Genomic DNA, 23,596 nt, shown 5'->3' on the forward strand with positions numbered 1-23,596 from the left:
TCCTCATCACGATGTGTCCTTTGCTAAGAGTCTGTACTCCGTTAGCTCAAATTAAAATAAGCCTTGAAGACAGCCATTGCCATCTCTGACCCTGTCAGCTTTTCTGTTTCCAGCAACGGCCGGTACCAGCTGCTCTAAAAGCGAACGAACAAAGCCTACAGCCAGCAGCTATGCAATAACAGGCCCTAGGGGAAGTTTCTTCCCAAGCCTCATTAAATGTTGGCTTCGTTCTTAAATTCCTTCTAAACTTCTCAGATTCTATTCTGGCCTCCTTGTCTGGTGTCTGCACTGTGGACTGGGCTTTCCGCTGGGGGTTTTCCTTGGCTGGCCCCAGCTCCATCAGTGCCCACAGCCCCGGCTGGCCCTGGCAGCAAGCAGAGGCTGTGCCCCCCGCTTGCTCGCACGGGGACAGTGGCCACAATGCAGATTAAATGCAAGCAAAAGAGGGTTTGCCCTGCCTGGGTCCTACTGGCTGCTGTCGGCATTTTTCTCTTTTTCTTTGGGATGAGATTTCCTCTTGGCCTTTTGAGGAGTACGAATTTTCAAAGCCCTCCTCAGATCCTGCCTAGAGCACCGTGTTGCGTAGCAAAGAGAGTGAGTGCATGTCACCAAACATCACTTTACTGTACGCTTCACAGCAGAGTGCACCTGGGTGTTCAGGAGACAGAAACAGCACTCAGGAGTAGGGTGGACCATAAATTGTTGGCGAATTAAGGCCCTAAGGGTTGTTTAAATATTGCAGTAATCATCCTGTCGGGCAAAGACCCACATTCTGCTAAGATTAATCTGACATTCATCAGGAATGGCACAATAGAAGGTTATTTAATTTGGATCACACTGGACTGGAAAACTGGCAGGAGGACAGAAATGACCCAAATTGGAAACATTCTGCAGAGAGTGAGCCAGTCAAGAAAAGCAAGCAGAGAGCATAAAAGTGTGTATGTGTTTATTGGACAGGGATACATTAATTACAGTGTACACATACCCACAAAACCTGAAATGTGTGCATACAAATGTACAGGATGGTGGAAATTTCAAGAGCATTGATCTGACTTTATTTTGGTATCAACTCTTTGGGATTCTGCTCCAGATTTAAATGAGAGTAAAGTGAGACTTCTGGTGATAGCTTTTGAAACACTTCTCTAAGGGTCTCTTCTCCCCATTTTTTCCTGCCTCCCTTCCATTACTGAAAAGAGAAACAACCTCAAATGTTTTGCATATAACCTGGAGTAAACACTGGCCATTAGGTGAGCTACTTTCAGGACAGAATTGCTGTCTCGATAGCACACTTTTAATCATTGAACCAGCGCAAGAATTGTATCTCCTCTTTTGGCAACTTCACTTGTAAATCCTCTCTACAGCTTTCCCAACCGTTACAGAGTTTTTCCACGTTGCTGTAGTCTTCCTATACGTTCAAAACAATGACAAATCTGGTAACAGCTGGATATACATTAATGCCCTTCACCTCTGGGAAAACAAAAAATAAAACCACATTCCCCTGGATCGTTGCCGGTTTTTACTGAATGAGTTACTTAGTTTATTAAACTTGTCAAACAGCAAATACAAATAAAATGAGGGTTTATCTTGCTGATTGTTCAGCCACTGAACACCGGTGTGGCTAAACGCATGACTGGAACACCCATCACTGTTCACGAGATGTCCATACTCTGCTTCCCCTTCTTGCTTTCCCATTGCCAGGGAATGCGACGCCCACCCCGCTGCACCCCCTGCTCCCCACAAAGAAGCTGGTGTTCTTTAGAGATGACAAGTTTTAAATAAAAAGTAAAATATTAACAGTGCAGCAGTCAAATGGGTATGTTTACAAAGGGTTTCGAATTCCCTATCAGTTATCTGCTGGATTTGTGAGCCAGCAGGCCGCGAAGGTAATTCAGGGCTTAGAACACCAGCGCTGGGTACAATCATAGAATCATAGAATCATAGAATGGTTAGGGCTGGAAGGGACCTTCAAAGGTCATCTAGTCCAACCCCCCTGCAAGGAACAGGGATATCTCCAACTAGATCAGGTTGCTCAGGGCCGCGTCCAACCAGGCCTTGAACGTCTCCAGGGATGGAGCATCCACCACCTCTCCGGGCAACCTGTGCCAGTGTTCTACAACTCTTATGGTAAAAAATTTTTTCCTAATATCCAATCTGAATCTACCTGCCTCTACTTTAAAACCATTACCCCTTGTCCTATCACAACTGGCCCTCCTGAACAGCCTCTCCCCATCTTTCTTGTAGGCCCCCTTGAGGTACTGGAAGACCGCTATAAGGTCACCCCAGAGCCTCCTCTTCTCCAGGCTGAACAGCCCCAACTCTTTCAGCCTGTCCTCATAGGAAAGGTGCTCCAGCCCTCTTATCATCTTCGTGGCCCTCCTCTGGACCCTCTCCAACTGGTCCATGTCCTCTCCAACTGGTCCATGTCCATGTCCATGTCAATCAGTGTGAATCGGATGCACTTCCCAAATCGAAGCCTCTTTATCTCTGCATTACGTCAGATCATGAATCAGATTTGTGTAATCCGAAATCCTGGAATACAAAACCATCTGCGAATCCAGCTACAGCCACAGCCACACAACTGTCACACACCAAACCGAGATACAACCGAGCAAACGAGGGTATTGAGAGACCTTCGCTGCTTTCGGGACATCTACAGAGCCAGGTTTGCATGGCACGTTGCTGCCAGCTCGGCTATACCCATCTGAGCGAGTCAGTTGGCAGAGAGGGGCAGATTGCCACTAATGGCTCTATTATGGAAAGAAGCCGCAGCCATTAGCTGTTTTACATATGGACAAAAGAGAATTTAATTGATGGCCCATCGCCCGGCAGACAGAGAGAAATGACGATTTTCACCTTAATGCCAGGCATTAAAAATTCACAGGGCTGTAGAAGAAAGAGATGTTCATCCAGTCTCGCTCTGCTTCTGGGTCATTTTAAGCATAACTGGAGGAGCGAAAATAGCACAAGGGGAGATGTTCTGCTTTGAGAAAGCTTGAGTCCTGTGGGAAAAAAATCACAAGTTGCAGTGTTATGATGTTAAAAAGCCAAGACCATGACCCTCTTATTTTCCTTAGCTACAATTTCATTGTTCCCAAATAGTATCCAAGCATTCAGCAAAACACATTTTGTGAGTGTTTATATTTGCAAATGAGGGGAAAAAAAGGAGCATTTTTTGAGACATAGCACATCATAGCAATAATACGATTTATTTTCACATATTTAAATATAAATGTGCATTCATATATTTAGATACTAAATTTATTCAATTTAGCATATATAACAGACTTATGTGTACTTGTATGTCTTCAGTTATTCAATGATGCATACGTAAAAAGACGTTGCACCGCAGTGTGGTATCCAGTGTTTGTATTATTCTGGTAGGGCCAGTTTTACCTTCCATGTTCAACTGAGAAGCTTTTTTCTTATCTCTCTCCTCCTGGAAGATCCCTACACACTTTGCTGTCTGGAGGATATCTGCAGTTCTCACTTCATGACCTACGAAATGGTGAAGCATGAAGTTACAGGGGACTCCAAACAGGATCTCACAGGAGAGACACTCACTCTGGGCTGCATCCTGGCTTTGGATGCTGGGGCTTCTTTCCCACTTCCTGCCTCCTCTTACACCACCTGGGCAATTTTGCTGGAGAGGTAACGGCTGCCTGGTCTGCAGTAGTTTCTAAGATCTTCCAGGATCATCTACTCCCTCCGGTCTGAAAGCACTGTTCATAGAATCATAGAATCACAGAATGGTTTGGGTTGGAAGGCACCTCAAAGATCATCCAGTTCCAACCCCCCTGCCATGGGCAGGGACACCCTCCACTACACCAGGTTGCCCAAAGCCTCATCCAACCTGCCCTTGAACACCTCCAGGAATGGGGCATCCACAACTTCTCTGGGCAACCTTTTCCAGTACCTCACCACCCTCAATGTAAAGAATTTCTTCCTTATATCCAATCTAAATCTGCCCTCTTTCAGTTTAAATCCATTGCCCCTTGTCCTGTCACTACACACCCTTGGAAAAAGCCCCTCTCCAGCTTTCCTGTAGCCCCTTTAGGCACTGGAAGGCTGCAATAAGATCCCCCCAGAGCCTTCTCTTCTCCAGGCTGAACAGCCCCAACTCTCCCAGCCTGTCTCCAGAGCAGAGGTGCTCCAGCCCTCGGATCATCTTCGTGGCCTCCTCTGGACCCACTCCAGTAGCTCCATGTCCTTCTTGTGCTGGGGACTCCAGAGCTGAACACAGTATTCCAGGTGGGGTCTCACGAGAGCAGAGCAGAGGAGTGGAATCCCCTCCCTCGACCTGCTGGCCACACTCCTTTTGATACAGCCCAGGATACGGTTGGTTATTAAACAACTTTGAGATCGTTATGGCAGTAACTAAAGACCACGGTGGCACAGCAAACTGCACACTCTGCAGGGCAGAGACTGCCCAAACGGAGAACAGAGCTGCTGAGTTGAAGAAAGGGACAAACACACAAGTCATGTGCACAGTGGCAGGAACTTTTTACGTCCCGAATTGATGTAACTGGATAATGTTAATCTGTCGTGTCTGTAATTTATATTTTATATGAGCAGAGAGGGAATTGTAAGAATATATGAGCCTTGTCTCTTTTATGCTCGGATAGCTAGACTCAGGCTGGAAATCTCCAGCCAGGTTGGTCTGCATACAAAAACCGACCCGTCAGGCCAGAACAAAGAGCAGACAGCTTTTTTGAATTGGAGACACAAGAACAGAAATAAGATCTGAAGAGATGCTGAAAGACACTACTTACTGTTGCAAAAACTGGATAAGGTAAATAAGGAAGGGAAAGTGTCAGCGTGCAATGCTGGACACAATATTGGCTGGATTTTTTGAAATATGCACAGCATGCATATGATAAGGCAGTAAAATACCCTTGGAGAGGAAGACTTAGGGGAAATAGAGGGGTGGTAAGCCATTCCAGGTAACTTCAGAAGGCATTGCTTGTGGACGTTGCAGAAAAGTGAGGGGAGGTGGTGAGGCGGAGAAAAGAAGGGTAACAACAGGCTCCTCCAATTTATTTCTCTTTTCCAGCATTCTGGAAGCAGAAGTTGCCTCCTTTAGTGTGGACTGCATTGCTTTAATCCATAGCACTCGTAGCCCAAAAGCAGGCGATGGTGGCTGTTGGCCAACTTTGCTCCTGGCTCCTCCAAGAATGCGGAACAGCCTCTAGCACTGCGTGGGCCGTGGTGGTGACCCAGCACGGGCTGTGGCAAAAGCAGTGCCTGGAGCCTCTGCAGTGCAGCCTGCGGGGCACTCGGTGCCCGCCACGCTCCACTCCTCTCCTAAAACTGTTGGCAAACAGATCCTCTGCGGATAGTTGTATAGGATGCTTATGCGGGGTCTGTTGCTATCAACCTCTGGTGGCAGAAACCAGAGTTTTCTCAGTTCCTTTTAATCACTCTGGTCCTTTGACAGTAAAAAAGGATGTTGATCAAGGTGAAGGTTTCACCTGAGAAGTAAGAAAAATTATATTTATTCCCTTTAGGCAGCCAGCTATTGCTAACCCCAGTCGACTGCAGTGGAGACCGAGATGGCAGGCGAGGTGATCATTGCCTTTGTTGAACGGATCCCTCTGCCCAAGTTCACGTGCACGTTCGCACACGTGCATAATAGGTGGGTAGATATTTGCATGACAGGATCAAACATCTGTCAGTCATTTAGGCTTTCTGGGAAGGAGGGCAGCATCCACGCTGCATCCATCACGGGTTAGATACAGATGGAAGTGCGGAGTTTGCTCCTTTCTAAAGAACCGAGGCGCACGTGAAGAGTGGATCTGTTTAAAAACAGACATCTCCAGAGATTTTTGACATGTCAGCATCGGAAACAGGAAGGCTGGAGAGAACAGCCAGCAGGAACAAGGAGCAATAACCATGTGGCCTTCTCCTTCTACTCTTCCTTTCTTCCCCTAAATGAGACATCTGATCAAAGGCTCTTGCAGAAATGCTAATGAAGCCTCATTTTGTTATTTCCATGGAATCCAACACCCAGGGGAGGGATAGATGGGCAAGAAGGGTAAATTTGCACTTGCAGGATGATGTAGGACAGGAGTTTGCTGTGAGAGCAGTGCCGGGAAAGCATCTGCCACAAGTCAATATACCCTGATTTTTTTCAGCTGTTCAAGTTTTAAACTTCAAGACTTGTCTTTTGCACATTTTCTCAAGGCAAAATTCCTTCAGGAGCTAGTGGAGCTCCTGAGATACCCCTAAAATAATTGCAAGGAATAGGAAACTGGAAAAAGCTTTAAAGTCACCTGGTCAAAAGGAGAATATTCACGTGAAAAGATGTTGGCTAACATGTTATATTCCTACTGTAAGCAAGACAGATGCAGTCTCACTTGTGTGATTTTCCTTCTTTACCCATGGCCTTGGATGCTTCCATCACAAAGAGTGGAAATCACCTGTGTTCTTCATCAAAAAAGCTAAAGGACAAGGATTGCTCTTATTACACCCAAGGCTGTGGTTCTCAGAATGTATAAAATTACCCCTAATTTTCTACATGTTTAAGCGTAGGCTCATGAGAAGCCCTGCTGAAGCGGATAAGAGGACATAGGTACACAAAAAAGATGGACTGAGATCAGAATTTCTGCACTCATGGAAAAATAAACCTTTCTGGGGTATGCAAAATGCCTGAAGAGTTCTGTATTCTTGTTCATTCGTCTTTTTAATAATAAGGGCTGAGTGGTGGAATTAACTCTTTCTGGCATGATATCAAGGTTATGCAGGTTAAACTGGAAAACGTTAATGCATTCCCATAGGCAGTTAATGGACAGTTTGTGTAACCACTGCTTGATGTGAAACTGCACTGTTTCTCCCTGTTGTTCAGCTTGACTTTTAGTGATATCAGCTGATTACATCTTTCTAGGTAGAGTAGTTCTGTTGCTTATTTCTCTGATTTAATTTTTCTCCCTCATACAGAAGAGTCACTCATATGATATTTCATCCAAAATCGAATGAATTTTTCACCCTGTCTTTTAAGTATTACAACAAGAGCTGCAATGAAAAGTACTTAAAAAGATATCAGCATGAAGTCTGTTTAAGTCAATATTGGTTTTAGATTAAAATTTCATAAGTGTGTCCAGTGCTGAATTGTACAACATTGCATAATATGGTTTCAAACTGTCTATTACAGGTTTCTTTAAAGTACGTGGAGATAACTAGTGATTAAAGGCTTTTTGTTCAAGTCCCCCATTGGTTTAGAAAACTGAAAAAAAGAAGTGTTTTTAAGAAACGTGACATGATTAGTCTGAGAATGCGATGCTAATAGATATTCCTGAAGCAAAATTCACACCGAGTTTTTGTAGGGCACAGCTCATCCACCATCAGGGATGGTGGGTGCTCCATCCCTGGAGACGTTCAAGGCCAGGTTGGACGAGGCCCTGAGCAACCTGATCTAGTTGGAGATATCCCTGTTCCTTGCAGGGGGGTTGGACTAGATGGCCTTTGAAGGTCCCTTCCAGCCCTAACCATTCTATGATTCTATGATTCTATGAAATATTCCCATACCTGTTGTATGAGTTTTAGGAAGCTCCGTACTCCACAGGGTCACCCAATCTCTAGTCAGGGAGTTGAGATGACCCTTTCATGTGCACTGGCTCATTTCACACGTTGCTCGCTGGGGGGATGCTTTCCCTTCCTCTACAAAGCTGCCCCGTGCTCGACAGACCAAGGCAGAGACAGTCGCCTCGGAATGGACCAACAAGGTGCAATTCTGCTTCATAAATAATGCAAAAGACTCACTTCTGAGTAACTTCTCAAATCTTTTTTGCTGAAGAAAATTACACCAGTTCTACGTTTTTGTTCCATGAATGCATAAAACTTCAGGTTTTCTGGAAAAAAAAATATGCTGACTTTCGATGAGATCTGTTTGAGAGAACCTGAGTGCAGAAGAGCGCCAGACGTCCTTAAACAATGATCACCTTTACAACTTCAGTGACGTGCCAAAAGGCACCAGGGAAAGAAAATTCAAGCTGCCACCGTTATTTTTCAGTATTCCTGTTTAAGCAGATCATCTGCACAAAAATATGTGGCTCCTGAAGCCACAGGATCTCCCATCACTGCAGACCTCCTTTCCAAGGACACCAGGGAACAACAGACATGGCATATTTGTCCCCTACATCCTGGCAGCTGATAGTACCAGCTCTCACAGCCCTTCTACCAGATGGGGACCCCTAAGTTTCCCTGGATCTCAGAAAGTCAGTCTTTGTCTACGACTCTGCCTTACGCAAACCCCTTAACTCTGGGGAAATTCAAAAGCATCCTGCTGATTCGTCAGGCCTATGGAACTAATTTGTTAAAAATAAACATGGTTAAAAATGGAAAATTGTGTTACTTCCAATAGGGCAAAGGTAAGTTCCTGATTACAATGTGGGTAGGACAGCTCACCAGAACTGCGTGCAGGCACGGGAGCGCAACCCTGCAGCACCCCCAGCATCAGTCCCTGTCCTCACTTCTCTCCCAGGACTTGCTGTGCACCGTTTCGTGCCTCAGTGCCTCCAGAGCCGGGTTTTTCCGGGTGTTGTTGAACCCAAAATAAGGTTTTTGTTGTCATAATTCCTTTCAAAATCCATGAGTTTTTCTAACAACCAGTGTGTTTCACCCTGGTGTACTTTGAATTAGCTGCTTCACATCAGTGCGAGTGTGAAACAAGTCACCCTTAAACCTCTCTGACATTGCTCCCTTTTGTACAAAGAGGAGATCTTGGAAGAGACAATTTCCCTATTCATATTCACTTTTCCTCTTGGAAATCAGAAAAGCTGTAGTTATCAACTCACACCGTATTTTTTTTTTTCCTTCTCAGTGTGAAGAAGATTCCTCAGAGTTTGCTGGTGTTTTAAGCAAACAGGCTTACACACAACATGCTAAAACGCATCGTTAGTCTGAGGTTTAGGCACACCTAGCTAGGCTGAATGCCACAACTCCTGATCTGATGCTAAAAAGCAGAGATTTTCCTGCCTGTCTGGTTTTTAAAGCAAAAAGATACGTGAAAAACTGTAATATTCTTTAAACATAGGTTATACAAAAATTGAGACCGAACTTTTTTAACAAAATAGGCATTTGTCCTACATCTTTAAGACAAAAGCATCCAAAACAAATAGAGGAGAAGTTAGAGATGAAGAGGTCTTTATATCTTCTCACAATATTTAAAGAGCCCCTGACAATTTAGGCAGATTGTTTGCAACTCAAATGTTGATTAAAAAGAAATTACAGAACATATGCTTACAGGAATGAAGTATCAGGATTGCCAGTATAAGTAGGAAGGATATTAACTGCATACAGAAAAAGTTGTGTTTTGGAACTTCACCACACCATTCTAATACTACAGCTATCAGGATTGCAGCCTTCCAGTACTTAAATGGGGCCTACAGGAAAGCTGGAGAGGGACTTTTTACAAGGGTGTGTAGTGACAGGACAAGGGGCAATGGATTTAAACTGAAAGAGGGGAGATTTAGATTGGATATAAGGAAGAAATTCTTCACTCAGAGGGTGGTGAGGCACTGGCACAGGTTGCCCAGAGAAGCTGTGGCTGCCCCATCCCTGGCAGTGTTCAAGGGCAGGTTGGATGAGGCTTTGGGCAACCTGGTGTAGTGGAGGGTGTCCCTGCCCATGGCAGGGGGGTTGGAAGTGGATGATCTTTGAGGTCCCTTCCAACCCAAACCATTCTATGATTAACTCTCTTTACAGTTACATATGGTCCACAGACAAAGGAGAAAGAAAAGTGAAATATTTCCGTTCAGCAAAGGCTTCCAGTCTGTTAGGTGAAGGACAACACTGCAAGATCAGCACTATGCAGCACTAATCAGTTTTAAAGGTTCTGGCTACTGTTTAAAATATCGTGTAGCACAAAATGATCAGGTACACCCATCCCCTCGATTCTTAGGCCTGAGGGAATGGAAAACAGCACCCCGTATATTTATCTGTGCAAGTTTCATAGATTTCATAGATTTCATAGATTTCTAGGTTGGAAAAGACCTTAGAGATGATCCAGTCCAACCGTCCCTAATCCCCATTAAACCATATCCCTAAGTAGATCATCCACCCTATTCTTAAACACATCCAGGGATGGGGACTCAACCACCTCCCTGGGCAGCCTATTCCAGTGGCTGACAACCCTTTCAGAGAAGAAATACTTCCTAACATCCAGCCTGAATCTGCCCTGACTAAGCTTATGCCCATTTCCTCTTGTTCTGTCACCCATCACTAATGTAAAGAGCCCTTCCCCCACCTCCCCACCATCCCTCCTCAAGTATTTGTCGGCTGAAGTTGGTTCTGCCTTTTCTCCCACGCTTGTGTTTTGCGGTGGAACCAGCAGCAGCTGTGCTCGCAGGGCAGGGAAGTCGCCTTAGTGATTTCGTGGATCATCTTTTCCTTCCAGATGAAAAGACACCAACACTTCCTTGCATGTAGTGTCTTTTTCAACAGTCATAGATGCTTGATTAATCCCTGGCCAGCGGCTCCTCGCTCCTGTGGAAGCTGGATTTCTGCTTCAGCTCCTCTTTTATTAACCCTGATCTTCCCATGCAAGCGGTACAAGTTTCTGCACTTGTGGCACTCTGGCCCCAGCTCGCTGTTGGCGTGCTGTGACAGCTTCCACGCACCAGTGAGCCTGCTGATGTTTTCCCCATCCCATCCGAACAGCTCGGATTTCATCGGTGCCTCTGACTCAGCTGGAACACAGAGCGTGTCCCCGCACAGCCACGGCTTTCGGGGCAGCCAGAAGTACTGAGAGAACGAAAGGGAAAACAGAGGGAGCTCCAAAGGACAGATTTCTTCTTAAACAATTGAGTTAAATTTCCTTCAGGGGTACCATACGAATGAAACTGGATGCTCCATCCCTGGAGACGTTCAAGGCCAGGTTGGATGAGGCCCTGAGCAACCTGATCTAGTTGGAGATATCCCTGTTTGTTGCAGGGGGGTTGGACTAGATGACCTTTGAAGGTCCCTTCCAGCCCTAACCATTCTATGATTCTATGATTCTATGATTCTAAACCAAAATCAAGCTGTATCTGTATTTGCTTCTTCGTTGCATCCCTCATAAAGGTCCCTGAATACTTGCTATTTTTTTTAATTCATATATTTTGTTTTGGGCATTTATTTTTTATTTCTAGAATTTAGAGTTGCAATTCACATTTCTTGCAGTATTTGTTTTGTTTTCTTTTGTTTTCTTTTGTTTTCTTTTGTTTTGTTTTCCTAGGAAAACTTAAAACCAGGAGAAGAATCAGTATTGTTACGGCACCAAAAATCAAAAAGTTAATGGAAGCTGGTTGACTGAAACATTCTAACCTATCTGAACATATTGTCCAAAATATTTAGTTTTATTCAGGCTAAAGAAAAATAAAGTATCTTTTCCATTGATGACTGGCACTTTCTATAGAGAAAGCTCGCTAACGTATACCAAATATTTGAAAGTCTATTATGTTCACAATTCTAAAAACATTTATACAAAACATGTTTTAAACACAAACAATGACACGCTGAATGTTTCCCAACCTCACGTGAGGCCAAGCCAAAACATTTTCTGCCCATACTGATGAAATGGCAAAGGAATTTTGTTCCCCCTTCTTGAATCAAACACACTGATTCAACATCTCTACCTAAAAAACCTTGTGAGAAAACATTCCTTTGTTTAAAATTTAAAACCCACAGAGCTTTTAAGAGCAAATAAAGATTGTGGCAGATGCTGTACAAATCACATATGCACAGTGCAGCACTGATCCCTGCTCAGCCATACCTCAGCACGAATAAATAATACATGGAGATGGAGCCTCCAAAGGTTCCCTAGCAAAACCAGGAAATGCCTGATTTGATATTCCTGATATTTATAAGCACATCACTTAAATAAAATAAACTCTGACTCAAAAGGAGAAAGTTCTCTAGCCTTTCTTTCATATCATGAAGAAGCAGAAAAGGCAAAACTCCAGTTTTCCATCTCACTGCAAGTCACCTTTAAAAGTGCATGCTTTTGCACAGCCTCAACTCCTGTTCCTTTAATTAAGAATGACAAATGCTCAACATCTGGAGAAAATAAGGTCTGATTTAGTGGCCACGCTGCACTGGTGGAAACTTCAGACTGCAGGTTTGGAGTTACAAAAAGTTTCAAGCAGATATTTAAGCCAGTTGAGCTGTTGAAAGAAATCATGTGAAGTGATGCCTAAAGGAACAAGATGAGAAGAAACCTTGATTTCACTTAAAGGGTATATTTCCATTTTTCACAGCCATATGCAACCAGCCACTCTGGTCATTCCTCTGTATCTCCCCTGTCTTCTCTGCCTGCCTGATGTCACCCTTGCTAGTGTAGGGCAGCCATAGTTAACTCTTTAACTGACCTTTTGCCATTGCTCATTTGGTGCATCTCACTATCATGTTTTCCTAGCTCAGTGGCAGATTAAAAAAAAAAAAAGAAGAAAAACTGATACACTCCAAGAGAGTAAATTAAATAAAGAAACATCGTGCTGACCTAAAGTGATAGGTCTTTACCACTTTTTGGATGTGAGCTCAGGAAACATCAGTTCCAGTATCGTAGTCATCCTATGGTGCTGTGTGGCCCTGTAGGCTTCCTTCCATTGTGCTCATGAGGACAACCTGCTGCAGGCTGTCCTCACACAGGATTGCGATGCCATCTTCACAGAATCCCAGAATCCCAGAATGTCAGGGATTGGAAGGGACCTCAAAGGATCATCTAGTCCAATCCCCCTGCCAGAGCAGGACCACCTAGATCAGACCACACAAGAACACGTCCAGGCAGGTTTGGAACATCTCCAGAGAAGGAGACTCCACAACCTCTCTGGGCAGCCTGTTCCAGTGCTCTGTTAGCCTTACTGGGAAGAAGTTCTTCCTCATGTTTAAGCGGAACCTCCTGTGTTCCAGCTTATATCCATTTCCCCTTGTCCTGTTGTTGGATGCCAGTGAGAAGAGCCTGGCTCCATCCTCATGGCAGTCACCCTTTCCATATTTATAAACATGAATCTTCTGCTCTTCTCCAAGCTAAAGAGACCCAGCTCCCTCAGCCTTTCCTCAGAAGGGAGATGCTCCACTCCCTTCATCACCTTTGTGGCCCTGTGCTGGATGAGGGCTATCTTCTCTGAGGATGGTCCCTATTGCCCAGTGGGAGCTCTCCTATAAAAGGAGCAGTGACTAACTTAGTATTTCTAGTGAAATTCAGGAAAATCACAAACTCTGAAGACATCCTAGATACTGCGATACCGCAAACGTCACACCAGTGTTTAGGAACTCAGCTAAGGACCTAGCAGGTATGGTGCTGATGAAAAATTATTTGCAGCTGGTTTAAAGGCTAAAATGTGGACTTGGCTGCTTAGTTTTCTGCACTTGAGAATTGTCCCTGTGTTATCAATGATGTCCTGTACTTACTCATCTGAGACTCCTCGTTCTAAGGTAATGTGAGCTCAAGGGTCTTCAGTGTAAAGACACTTCCAATTTCCCTGCTAGGTGGACACTGTGTCAGTACATGTGTGTTGGATGCAGATGGTCAGGTACTAGAAACAGGGAGAGGGGCTGGTGGAGTTCGGATGAAGGTCCTGCAGCAGCATAGAATGTCTGACATAGCATGCTGGATAGAGTTCCTCATTGCCAGCACTTGGCCACCTACACCCAATACACACGTACTGGTATTTTCCACAAGTCAAGTCTGTTTTGCCCATGGCAGTAACTGGTAAGTGATATCCCTGCCTTTGTCTCAGCCCAGGAGCTTTTCCATCGTTTTCTCCCCCATCTTGTTGAGGATGGAGAGTAAGAGAGTGGCTGGCTGGTGGGTGCCTGGCAAATGGCCAAGGTCAACCCGTCGCAGCGTGTAATAATGTACTTATCATCCGACTGAAAGGTGGTCATGGTGCTGTGATGGCTCCAGTTGTTACCCTGTTTTAGTCTGCTTTCTCCACGGAAAAAAAAACAAAACACCACAACAAATCAAACTAACCAACCAACCAAAACCATTCTAGCAAACTGGTTCACAAAAATGGGCTGTAGACACCTTTAGCTTCCAGACAGTAAAAGGTATTGAATAACTATTACAGAAGACATTTAGCCACAGGACATTATCTACAACAAGTTACTGCCAAGAGATTTTGTGGGACTGTCCAACGTTTTGAAAAAGAGAGAACTAACTTTATTCAGACAAAATTTTTTGCTTTTGTATAAAACTAAGCCAAAAATAAAGCTTTTTATAAAATATGCACATAGCCTATTCTCTCCCCTAGATTCTTCTGCCTTACTGTAAAGTATTTCTTGTGTGCCTTTGTCTGTCTTGGTCTAGAAACAAGATTAGGGAAGCAGCACTGGAAAAAAACAATCTTCTGGTGTTTCCCATCTAAGTACTAGTCCAGGTCTCTGGACCAGTGGTTATCCGAAGCAGTCCCCCTACTGTGAATACATACTTTTTCTTTAAAGAGGGAGCTTGGGACCATTGCAGGTGCCAGGAAAAATGTTTTGTATCCCCCAAGCTCTACAGCAAGCACAGAAGCTGTGGGGAGGAGGGATCCATATATTACTTCCAACCTTACGTCCACGGATGCACCAGCATTCCCTAGAAACTGAGGTGACACTGATGAGTTCAGAGGAAAATGAAACATCTCAGCCCTTTTGGAACAGATCTTGCTGTAAAATTAAGACAGGCATAATTGGCACAGATTTGTCTGCTGACAGTATTAAGGTCATGGGTTTTAATTAAGATTTCCTTCCACTGCTGGTAATTTCTATTTAATCTGAGATTTGAAAGGTGGACATTTCTGGGTAGCAAGCATAGTCCAGCAACAGAATGAGTCCTAGAAATGTCATGGAGTAAATTTGAGCTTTTACACCTTCTGGGATTATGCATTGTTTTTCATAAAGAAGGGAAATCGTGGGGTTATGTATCTTATTTAACATTCTTCCTGTTTTTGACAGCTGTGAGGTTTGTTTTCCCCAAACCAGGTGCTTTAAAAGACAACTTCTCCAGACCACTTATAGTGCATATTATCCATGCAGATTTTAAATGCTAACTGTAATTTCTATTACGAAATATCCAAGATTCAGTTTCTTCAAATTTCTCAGATTCAGTGAAGGAAAAGCCCTTTGTTACCAAGATTTAAAATGTTCTCCCCTTGCCAAAAGAACAGCAACAATTTGTAAGCAGCTAAACTACAAAACTGACTTTGCTAGACCAATTTATAACGTATCTGTTGGGTAAGAAAGAGCAAGACAGAAAAGAAAAATGGTTCTCTGGGAAAAGCCTTACTCCCAAATTTCAGCTTTCTTCTAAGAGGACGACGAAGTGAATTCCTTCATCCCAGAGGGAGCCTTGCCCACTCCCTGCCTTCCACGCGAGATCAGCTGTACTTCAGCTGTTCCTGACGTTTTGTCTTGCCTGTCCCTGGAAGCTGCCCCGAAAGGGAAATCCCACATCCTCCCTAGCAATCCCTTCGAGACCCTAACTGTACACTCAAATACAATTTCCCCCCTATGTTTAATCTTTTTGTAATTTTAATATTCTGTGCAACTTGTCCTACTCGGAGAGAATGTGAATTGCTGTTTATTCTTCTTCACAACAAGGTCTTTTGCACATGTCAGGCTGACCATCCCTAGGGAAATCCCTCTTTTCTAGATTATTTGAACCCCTGCTTCCATTTTTTCCCAAGGTAGTGTTTTGGGTTTTTTTTAGTCTTTTAGGTTTACTCCACTTTCTCTCACTTTTGATTCCCAAGAATTGTGCTCTCTGTTATTTCACAATTGTTCTCACACAAGTTGCCTTTCTGCAGGGAAGGTAGGGTAGGATCTGCTTGACAGACTGTCACCATATCAGCTTTCCAAAAGTTGTTTGGCTATTTAAAGTTCTCCATCAGCACCAACTCCTTTATCACACCTGATCTCCCAGGCTGGGTGTTCAATGGCAGACTTCAGCGTCGGATCACTCCTTCCAACCTTCTGTCGTTGCCCAGAGATTTCAACGGGGCTGTCATCCCTTCCATTTTGGACTTCAGAACATGTATGCATGACCGTGACACTGCCAGATTTGTAACAACACACTAAACCAGTGCCAGAAAGGACTAGCATTTGTCATGGCCATGATCCTAACATAGGTGGATGTCGCTGCAGCATTGGTGCCAGCCAGGTTTGTGACTGCACCAACATAAGTCAAAATAGGACGCACCCGTCACAGACTCCCATTACAGGCTGAAAGAGCTGGGGCTGTTCAACCTGGAGAAGAGGAGGCTCCGGGGTGACCTTATAGCGGTCTTCCAGTACCTCAAGGGGGCCTACAAGAAAGATGGGGAGAGGCTGTTCAGGAGGGCCTGTTGTGATAGGACAAGGGGTAATGGTTTTAAAATAGAGGCAGGTAGATTCAGGTTGGATATTAGGAAAAAATTTTTTACCATGAGAGTTGTAGAACACTGGAACAGGTTGCCCAGAGAGGTGGTGGATGCTCCATCCCTGGAGACGTTCAAGGCCAAGTTGGACGAGGCCCTGAGCAACCTGATCTAGTTGGAGCTATCCCTGTTCCTTGCAGGGGGGTTGGACTAGATGACCTTTGAAGGTCCCTTCCAGCCCTAACCATTCTATGATTCTATGATTCTATGACTCCTGTTTGCTGCTTTATCCAGCTTCCAGCTCCGGGTACCACACTGCCTGCCACGTTTATGTGACTCCTTTAACATACCAAAGGCTGTTACTCTGTTGTAATTTATAGATCATCCGTTTTACAACCTCACAAAGTGCCCAGTTAGCTGGGAGTCATGCTGCCTTGCATTTGCATCATTTTCGGACTCACGTGCATCTGTGTAATCTGTTCCTTTCCAACACCGTTGAGCCGTCCTTAGCCATCAGAATGGTGCTTGTTCCAGGTCATCTTGTTGTACATTCCAGGGGTTTTATATTGAAAAAGCTCAAATCAGATAAATATTTAAGCAGAAATAGTTTAGCAACACTTCTTTCTTCATCCTAATCCCATAGAAACGAGCTCTACTGTTCTTCCCTCCTGCCTCGCTCACAAAAAGCATAAATTTCAGTGCACGGAAAAACTGCAAAATTTCTTTATTCTCCTTAATGGTACCACACTAACGTCTGTTATCTGTAAGAGGGCTCATGTCCCTGCTGGTTTGTGTGGCTGCACAGGGAAGCATTGTCCTTCCTTCTGAGAGGTGGTGGTTTACAGACCTTGCCACGGTCTCTTTTAAGGCCCTGTTGGCACAGGATGGACCCCAGATGGGGGTCACTGATGTCTGGCAGGATTGTGTCCTGGCAAAGGGCTGGCAGAAAAGACCCCATCACACGGGCAGATTTTATTTAAAGAACTGATCAATTCAAAATATTTTCACTGCAACTTTTCTGTGCACAAAGACCCTTTGCCCTTTAAAGCAGAGTGTATGATATAAATTGAACATCTCCATTCCCACAATGAGGGTATTTCTTTTTCAAAAATAAGATCATTTGTAAGAGAATCTTGTTCAGTCATTTATAAATAGTCACCTCTGTAAACCAAGAAATAACCTTGCTTAAAAAAGTACCAACATTGTTGTTCTGTTGTCACCCGCTGGTAATTGAAAATGTGTTTCTGTCACTTCCTCCTAAGACAGAATGTAATTCTTTCTAAGATCTTGATCTTAAATTGGCAAAAAAAAAAAAAAAAAAAAAGGCAGTGATAAAGCAGCCAGAAGTTGCTACTTGTTCTTTGCACTGGTGATATTGCTACTGCCCTTTCTTATAATCTAAGACATTATTCTTACTGGCTGCTGGAAGGCAGCAGTACAGTCCTATTTTTTCATTGTTTTTTTCTCCTGAATTGGTATTGAACACAGCTTTGTACTGAATTGTGAGGACCTGCATTACAAACCAACCAAACAAACAAAACCTCAAACCACCCCAAATCATACAGGGCCAAATCTTGGAGTCCTGCCGTAGCTTTTAGCTTTGTCATTATTCATATTAATGTGAAAAGTATTTTATCTGAGAAGATCAGATGAAGAATTAAGAAAAGCTCTGTGATTAAGGCAGGAATTTATAGTTAAAGTAATAATGAACCCTCTGTTCCTCCACTTGTGCTTCACAGAATGAATCTGATTTTTCTTCATCTGATCTTGTGCAACAAAATAATAAGAATATTCCTCACACTATCTGATTGATCTACTGTCCTGAGAAAACTAACAGGCCAGTAAAGGAGAACTGGAGATGAGCTGTGGCAGTGCTGAGAAATAGAGTTTTGTAGCTTCTGGACTTGAGAAGCCTCATGCCTGGCAAGGGAGAGGAAAGGTGGCATGATAGGCATGGCCATTGGCATTGAGTCGTGCCCATATGCCCCCTGTGGACCACTATTAACTGGCTCAGGCAACAGCAAAGACGATGATTTATTCCCAGAACAACCTCATAGATCCCAAATAGCTATATAATGCTTTCTAAAAATAGCAGTTCCTCCCTCTGGTGTAAATACGGACGCTCTTCTCCAGACACATTCCTCTTGAGTTACAGACAGTGTCTAACAGCCAACCATGTAGTTCAAGCCAAAAGAAGTAAGAGAAGGGAAGTCGAGGGAAGGATCTTAGTTAAACTGCATCAGCTAGACAAGCTGAGATTCATCCTAAAACCCCGTCCTAAAAGGACTGGTTTTGCTGGGCAATTTGTGGTATGTGGTACGTTAGCCAAGTTACGAATTCTTGGCCCATAACGTCATGGTTTCAGTCACTTTTTGTTTCTGTACGACCATCACCTCTGCCTTTGTTTTCTCCCACTCCTCTTTGCTTCTCACACACACTCTCTGATTTTTTTCAGGATCCTTAAACATTTGCTGTAAGTTTTTCTTAATTGGTAGTGCAGGTTAGAGGGTCACTCCCGAAATACTTCAACTCTCAGAAAGTTTAGCGCTCAAAAATGTGTGACATCAGCCGACTGGGAGGCTTGGTTTGCTCTCTGCAGAGTATCATGCAGGCAATAAGAGTTTCTCCATAACTCTAGCAGCATAGCTCACTTGTGAAAAGGCTGCATCTGGGTCGTGGGGGTAATGCAATTCACTCGCTGTCACCCGTTCCACCCTGGTCCTCTCTCTGCTGGGACTGTAAAGAAGCTCACTACAATCCAAAGGAAGATTTTTGATGTGGACACACGTCCGTTATGCTCTAGACTAGGACCAATGGTTCGTACCCATCAGGCCAGCAAAAGAAAGCAATCAGTTGGCAATGATTTTCAATCACTACTGGTTCAGGGTTACATTCAAACAAGTGACCTGGAGGTGAAATGTTCCACATCCCATTACTGATCCTCTAAATTATCCTTCCCCCACAGATGAGACTTGACACACATAAAAAAGTAGCTTGGGAGGAATCACAACAGAAAAACTGAGGCAGTAGCTCACAACAGATGTGGATTTTGTTAGCTGTTTATGCCCGGGCAATATTGTTCTGGTACAATGACAGGGTGGAATTATTGATTGTATCCAGTGGCTCGTAACCCAGTAACCACACACAGCATATCCCGTTTCTGAACTAATTCAACTGCTTTACAGTGTATGGCGATTTGTTTTTCTTTACTTGAAGAAGCAGCTCACTAGAATGTCTGTATTTTGGAACTTTTTAAAAATAAGGAATACCTGACCAAATCTTCTTCATCAAGGCAGAATTTATTCCGCATCTTTTCCTGTCCTTATCCACTTTCTCCAATAACTCACCGATAGCGAGAAACATTTTTCAGAAAATTTACCTCTGGGGTGCGACCAAATCTGAAGGGGAGAAAAAGTGCTGTGTCTCATGGAGGATTTGGCAGGAGGAAAAAATGGAAGAAAATTAAATTCCAAAATAAAAACTTCTATAACAGATACTTTGGGGGACTGTATTTAGTGAAAGAGGTAGGAAAAAACTTTACTTAGACAGTTTCTTTTGCTTGCTAGGCAGTTATCTGCCTCATTGGAGAGGAATATAAACATTAAATGCGAGATCTGAGGCAAAGCAAACGCTTCAAAGGACTTCCATCGTTCTCCCTCTCCATTTCTACCTGCCTTTCTGATGCTGGGGTGACATTTGGTAGGTCACCCAAGGGCTCGCCCCCTCCGACCCGACAGCCTCCGCTCCCGCACACGAGATCACGACCGACCGGTCCGGCTTCCAACAGGAGTCAGGAGCTTTGTGTTTGTCCAGGCTGGGAATAGTTTGAAACTCTGAGGGTCTGAGTGGAGTCACTTTTTGCAGATCTGGGAGGGTTTCATGCTTGCCTAACAGCCAAACATTATTCAGCGCAGCTTGTTTGTTCTCTGGGAGCGGGCGATCACAAGGCGAAGGAGTGAAGATCTGGCAAAGAGCTTTTTTTCTGCAATTCCCACCTCTGGCAAACAGCTCAGTGCAGCACAGAGAAGGCACACAACAGAGCTGGAGGAGCAAAAGTGCTCTGCTCTAAAAATACGTGCCAATCAGCGCTGCTAAGGGCGGCAGGCAGGGAAGTGAGTGCTCGTAACACCTTGGAGGATCCATCGAGTGCTCGTCTTTCCACTGTCACTCGAACCGCGGTGCCACTTTTACAGGACTTCAGACAACTGTTTGCTGAAGCTCTTATAAAATCCAGCAGCTCCTCTTTGCAGGAATGCGTGAAAAATAGCAAAGAGGGGGAAAACAAATTGCTTGTGCCACATAAGAAAGGCTGGCTGAGTCTGGCATTACATAAAATCTCCTTAGCCCGGTGTGAGATGGCTCGTGCACTGAGCAGCCAGGAGGGCTGTCAGGACTCAGATTCAGACCGACTTGGAGGTGCACTGGGACCTTGGTTACACGATGAAGTCAGAGGGAGCCAACTTCTTCCCAGTATTAACCAGTATAACTTGCAGTTTGCCTTCCAATGCTTATATAGGATGGGCTAAATCATTTATCTCTCCACTGACTACAGAAGGAACCTGGACAGCAAACTTGGGCTAGACAATCAATTTTTTGATAGTTTACATTAGGGGAGGTGGAACCGAGCTGTAGTTTCTTTCCTATAGCCAGTATCCTACTAAAACTTATTTTACAGAACTAAATTTAAAGAGCAGAGGAGGAGAATTTTGCCAGTAAGGTTTGAAAATAGATGGGTACTTAGAGACAAAAAATACTGTTCCAGACTGAAGATGACCCAAGGGAGAAGGCTTACATTCAACAGCAGCCAGATTGTATTCTGGGGGAGAAAAACAGGCTTTTAAAAGTCTTATTCCATATGTGACTGCATAGTAGAAAGTATGTCAAGAAAAAAAACCTTACCATTTTGACTGTGTTATTTGCAATATCATTATTTAAGAGCCAGAGTGGAGACTGTGAGGGAAGGGAAGATGTTAACAGAGAATTTAAAGAGCTGCAGGGCTACTGTGGACAGGAGACACTTGGCCCTGTGTGGCTGTATTCTCCAGCTGACTCAGCGAGGCACTGGGAGTCTTTTTTAAGCCCAGTTTGCAAAGATTCGGAACCACATCTTGGACAGATTCACAGTCAGGAGTTTACATCTCTCATCTCTAAGCTACGCTTAAGTCTGGCATAAACATGCCAGTGTTTGCCACTCGAGCGCTGCCACCAGTAGTGCTTCTCCTCGTGGTACAGGATCTACGGTGTTATTCATCATGACTGTTTATCAAGAACGAAATGAGGATGATTAAAGGATAGGAAAGGAAAAAAGTGGATGAAAAGCACCATTTAATGCACTCAGTCACTCAGAGGATACAAATACCTAAATATCCAGAAGGCAGCTATATTGCACCACTGGTGTAACTGATCTACATACTAGAAACTCACAATTTACTTACAGGAGAGTGTTTATATATCAGAAGCAGGATATGTCTCGGGCTGATGGTGTGGAGAAAGAAAGGTGTAAGGAAGAGTCACAGAAAGAAGACTGAGAATGAGAAAGCAGATTAAGCTTTTGCAACTCAGAAACTGGCTGCCAGCTGCAAAACACTGTTGTCTCGGAACAACTCTACGCAGTGGTGGTCCTTGTCTTCTGGAGACTCGGGCTTCACTCATGGCTGCAGACATGAGCAAAAATGCACCAACAGAAAGTCACCTGTGCTGTACTGGGCAGGAGGCACTGTTCAGATGCTGTGCTCCTGCCGAAGCGTTGCGGAGTTGAACTGGGAGAGTTTACTAACAACTTTTGGATAGCTCCAGTTTTTCCCCTCGGTACTGCAGAGTCTGATAAGTGATCTTGACACTTCCATGCCTGGCTGGATAGGTTTTGTGGAGGGGAAGGAGACAAGTTTGACAACTTTCAGGCTTCGTTCAGTTCAAAGATCAAACTATGTGCAAATCTACGGCCACTGTGGCTGAAGCTGGCCCCGTGTGCGTGTGTTGGCGTTGCTGTTCGTAGTCAGTCAGCTTCAGAACAGTCTATTCAAATTCCCTTGAGGAATCTGCTCAAGAAACACCTCAGAACAAAGAGGGAAAGCTAAATACTTGAAGTCAAATCTAATTCCCTCTGTGCAGGGTGGCTATCTGGCCAGCACTGTCCATTTTTCGTCACTCTTAGGTATTGTCACACCGTTTCTTTAAGTGCCTAAGAGAGAACTGATGAAATATGCAAAAGCAAGGAGATTAAAGCATATGTTAAAGATGTTATACATCATGTGCTTGCCATTGACAGCTTTAATTTTCATGTCTGTGAATTTTGTGATCTAGTTCACCATAACCAGCATACAGATATATGAAGAGGAACTAATGCGTGTTTATTTCCAACTGATGTACTACAGCTGAAATTAATGCAAGTAAGCACCAAAAATCATCCCATGAGAACATCAAATCACACGCAAGTGTGACAAGAAATGAGCAAGTGGAAGGACAGACCGATTTTGTGCAATGCTATAGAGGGTGTGCTCTGTTAGTCCCACTGTTTGCCAGTAGAAGCTGAGGGCTCTGCTGGATTACAAGTGATGTGAGCAACCGAGGGGAATTTTTCAAGGCTAGCAGTTGAAATGTGCTACACGATCACATCCTTGCTTAATTCTGGCTCGCAAAGCTAGCATAATATTTGCCAAGATCATGAAGTGCCCAGAACTTAACAGCTCAGAAGTCCCTAAGTCCAGCCTCCCCCCTCCTCTGCCATGCTCCTTGCTGTGAAAAGAAAAATATTGGAAGGTTTTGAGAGGCTCCCCAGATTGACGTCTGCTGTTCGATACCCACCTAATGAGCTGCTTAACAACTGTTACCAAAATTAATGAGTCAAGTCACAGTTGTAATTACCATATTGCAGATCGCAGTATTGTATTAGATTACCATGGACTTCTATTTAGGAATATTTACACCATGACGACTGTTGAAAATGTGCACCAAGGTTGCAGCAGATTGCATTGCCTCAGAGCCCAGATTTATTAGGCTGGGAGAGAGCTATAGGAGTCTTATCACAAATTCTTTGGTTCCAGCTTGCAGGGATCGATGAAGAGCCCATCTTTATGTAAGAATATCCAGGTATTGAAAAACGCACAAATGTTAAAAAAAACCTTAATCGTGTGTGTAAGCATGCACACCAAAGGAACAAGTATCTGGTGATGAAAACAATAATCTGGGGCCAGAATCAATTGCTTCACTATCAGGATATACTGGTACGACTGGGTGTAAATTACTCTGATTTAACTTCTACTTTAAGAGAAAAGTGGAATGCC

This window comes from Tauraco erythrolophus, chromosome 2 (genome assembly GCF_009769465.1).
Source record: "Tauraco erythrolophus isolate bTauEry1 chromosome 2, bTauEry1.pri, whole genome shotgun sequence".
NCBI lineage: Eukaryota > Metazoa > Chordata > Aves > Musophagiformes > Musophagidae > Tauraco > Tauraco erythrolophus.